Source organism: Tenrec ecaudatus, chromosome 11, assembly GCF_050624435.1.
Source record: "Tenrec ecaudatus isolate mTenEca1 chromosome 11, mTenEca1.hap1, whole genome shotgun sequence".
NCBI classification, from domain to species: Eukaryota; Metazoa; Chordata; class Mammalia; order Afrosoricida; family Tenrecidae; genus Tenrec; species Tenrec ecaudatus.
Genome location: NC_134540.1, coordinates 105,647,489 through 105,651,693, shown reverse-complemented (window position 1 = coordinate 105,651,693; position 4,205 = coordinate 105,647,489). Strand labels below are relative to the sequence as shown.

Sequence of the window (4,205 nt, the reverse complement as noted above, 5' to 3'; positions counted from 1 at the left end):
TTTAAGAAATTTTGGCCTACATGACATCATATAGCTCAACTTTCTAATTGGATGTGGAGGAAAGATGATGTGTGGCACTTCCAGATTTGTCCCTTACTCCTTCCATTGGGATTCTCCAAGCACCTTTCTTCTTTTGTCTGTTGGTTGCATGCAAAGACTTTTCCAAGAACTCCAGGTCTCTAGATGCTGAAAGGACCACTAGATGGGAAGATACTGAGTCTCTGAATGACTATATGGAGCCAAATCTCTTTCTTCCAGTCCATATTGTACTGTGATTTTTTTAATTGTTATTGAATGAAGCCCTTGAGATTTAGAGATTACATATTAGAGTTGTATGCCTCTTCTGACAAATCAATAATTATTGATTATATTGTTAAGGATTCTGAAGATACAACCTGCCCTTAGTCTGAAGCCCCATTCTGTAGCACATTAGACACCAGGGCTGCTCTTGAAGATATCTATACACTACTAGTCTCCAACCAAAGTCATTGCTGTTGACTCCGTTTCCTGTTTCATTTGTAATCAGTTGACTGAGTCCAACCACCTTAGAAAGGGATTTCTATTGAGCAAAGCAGTTAGCTCTGTTCTGATAAGAAGCTTTAAATGTCCATGGTTCCCTGGTTAAGCATTTTGTCACCTCTGTCTTCCGCAGTTCTGTCAACAAGACTTGGAGCTTCACTGCCTCTGGAAAATGCCTGGAATCTTTCCCATGTCTTCTCGAACACGTGCTTTGAGATTAAGAACTGTCAGTATACAGTTGAGTGCCAGGACATTTGGTTATATTATTAGCCCATTGAGTTTCTGGATAATTAGAAATCTATTTTAACATCAGCCGCAAGCTCTCATTTTGTGTCCTTGGGGAAAGATGAGAGCAAATTCATCCTATTTGTTTTTGTGGAATGATGTCAACCAGTAATGTGAACAGAAGTAACCAAAATTCTCGTGTTACACACTTCAAAATCCTCAGGAGACATGGTAAATGAATGAGTTTTTCTGGATGCTCAAACTCCCTAAATATATATTTTTACCAATTTAGTTACAAGGACTTCACTGATGTAGCAACCCTGTTCCGTCTGGATACTGTTCTTTGTATGCTTCCTGGAAGGGGCTCTGAAGCAGAAACCACGTCTGCTTGGTAACACTGTGTGGAACTGGGGACCGCGAGTCTAGGAATCAGATGCTGACTGTGGGGGTGACTAAGAGTGCTTTGTCATATTTTGCTTCCAGCAAAAATTTCATGGTTTTACCAAAATCCATGTGGGCTTGTAAATATGTATTCTGTCTAAAGCAACATTATTTAGAACTGATGATCTAAATAACCCTGGACCTCTCAGGAATTTGTGAATGCACTAGTTTGAAAGGCTTGTCATTTTCTAATAATTACCTTTCATTCATGTGAAAGATTAAATGAGAGAATAGCATGGCACAGAGACATCTAAGAACCATAATTCTATGTCTTCAAAATGATGGAATCACATGTATAATCTTGTATAGAACTAAGAATAACATCAAGGGATTTAAGTCTAAATATTTAAGAAGCCTTCAAGAAAGGAGATGTTATTGCTTTGACATTTATGAATGTAAGCTAAATAATGCTACTGAGGATTAAAATTATTCTAGAAGAAACATAGTTATATACACATAAAAGTTTCATGAACAATAAAGTACTATATAAATGGAGGTAATCATTGACTTTTTTATAACCCATATTCATTAAGCATCTACAATGTGCTGGGAAATATTCTTAGTCACTTACATGTATCAGCAATCAAGTCCATGAAGCATGTATTCTAGTGCTGGATAAACAATATATAGTATATTTCTTATGTTAAGAAATTACACATAATTATTTGATATAAAATAAGGTAAGTTACGAATATTAAAAAATTATGTTTGCTGTTATTTTACAGAATAGTTATAGCAGGTATTTGAAGAGATGACGTTTGACAAGGGCCTGAGTGCTGGGAAGGAATTGTGTGGATGGCTGAAGGAAGAGGGTAAGCAGACGGAGGGGATTCTTCAGCCTACAGATGTTGCTCATGGCCATGAGCTTGAGTGAGTTTATCTAAAACGAATTCTGACAGAAGACAGGTAGACAAAAGAAGAGAAACGTGTAGGTCACACCATCATTTAGAGGGTAGAATGAAGAAGCAAATAGAAATCAAGAAACAACAGCAAATTGGATGGGAGGAAATTGAGAGTGTAAAGAAAATGTTTCATAATGGATGGATGGATGGATTGTGATAAGAGTTGTATGAGCGAAAAAGCTCGCGCCGGCAGTGACTGCAGAAGCGAGAAGCGAAGTGTGGCTGGAAGATGGGGAAGCACAAGAAAACAAGGAAACATGCGACCGTGAAGCGAATGCTCAGTCTCAGAGACCAGAGGCTTAAAGAAAAAGACAGATTAAAACCTAAAAAGAAAGAAAAGAAAGACCCCAGCGCACTCAAAGAAAGAGAAGTCCCCCAACACCCTTCCTGCTTGTTCTTCCAATATAACACACAGCTGGGCCCGCCTTACCACATCCTGGTTGATACCAACTTTATCAACTTCTCCATCAAAGCCAAACTGGACCTAGTGCAGTCAATGATGGACTGTCTGTATGCCAAGTGTATTCCTTGTATAACTGACTGTGTCATGGCTGAAATTGAGAAGTTAGGGCAGAAGTATCGAGTGGCCCTAAGGATCGCCAAGGACCCAAGATTTGAACGGTTACCATGCACGTACAAAGGAACCTACGCAGATGACTGCTTAATGCAGAGATTAACGCAGCACAAGTGTTACATTGTGGCCACAGTTGACCGAGACCTAAAGCGAAGAATCGGAAGATCCCAGGAGTCCCTATCATGTACATTTCTAACCACAGATACAACATTGAGCGGATGCCAGACGACTATGGAGCCCCGCGGTTTTGATTCTGAGAAGACAACAACCCTGTCCCTTCAGCGGACAGGACGCTCTTTTTCCTGTGCATTAGAGGCCAATGTGCAATTAGATGCTCTCAGTGTTTGGTACTGCTTCCAAAATAATTTATCTCCATTTACAGATTGTTGCATTTTTAATAAATCAGATACTCAGAAAAAAAAGAGTTGTATGAGCCCCCAATAAAATATTAAAAAAATAAAAGAAAGTGTTTCAATAAGGAATCTTGAACAAAAAAATGTAATATTGTTCCCCAGGGAAACAAAAATTATAATTTGATCTCCATATCACCCAACACAGAATGACAAGTGCCACATGGATTAAAAGCCTAAATGAAGTGCAAAACTTCAAAAAAAATTTGATGAAAGTAAGCAAATGTCATCGTATGTCATTAAAAAGGTACATATAACAGTAATTACAAAGAAAAATACACTAATAAAAATTTAAATTCTACTAGCCAAAAACAACTATTAAAATCACAGAAAGAAAAAGAGGACCTGATGCAAGGGGCTTCAGTGGAGAGCAAATGCTTTGAGAATGATGAGGGCAAAGAATGTACAGATGTGCTTTATACAATTGATGTATGTATATGTATGGATTGTGATAAGAGTTGTATGAGCCCCTAATAAAATGTTTTAAAAAAAAGAGATGAAAATGATCAACCTGACAATAATGGTTAAAAAAATAATAATAAATAAATAAAATCACAGAAAGACAAAGCACAAACTGAGAGAGAGCTTACATTTGCAGCATATAGAATCAACAGAAACTTATTGAAGTCTATAAAGAACTTATCTTACAAACTAGCAACACAAAGAACATACCCAATAGAACAATGGGTAGGAGCAAAATCAACAGCAATGTTTTATTTTGATTATGATTATTAAAAGAGCCCTGAATGGACAATAAACATGATGTCAATTTCATTCAGAAAAATTTAGAAAAATGAAAATTGAAATCCCTAACACATACCATTTATATCCACCATATAATCATAAATGTAAAATCTGACAATACCAAGTATCAAAAATATAAAACATGGAAGCTGTTATTCTTCTGATGGGAAATTACACATAATTGGCACAATCACTTGGGGAACAGTTTTTTTTTAATATAGACCCCCTATGATCCACGGTCTTCTTCTATCTACATATTATCTCCTTCCTGGGGGATGGACAACAGAAAAGTGGGTGAAGGGAGATGTCATACAGGGCAAGATATGAAAAAATAATAATTTATAAATTATCTAGAGTTCATGAAGGAGTGGGGAGCAGGGAAAGAGGGGA

General features: G+C 37.1%; 1 pseudogene; it reads left to right on the top strand.

Moving 5' to 3' along the window:
- Positions 1-2,285: 2,285 nt before the first annotated feature.
- Positions 2,286-3,058, top strand: LOC142460851 (rRNA-processing protein FCF1 homolog pseudogene; annotated as a pseudogene).
- The last annotated feature ends 1,147 nt before the right edge of the window (positions 3,059-4,205 follow it).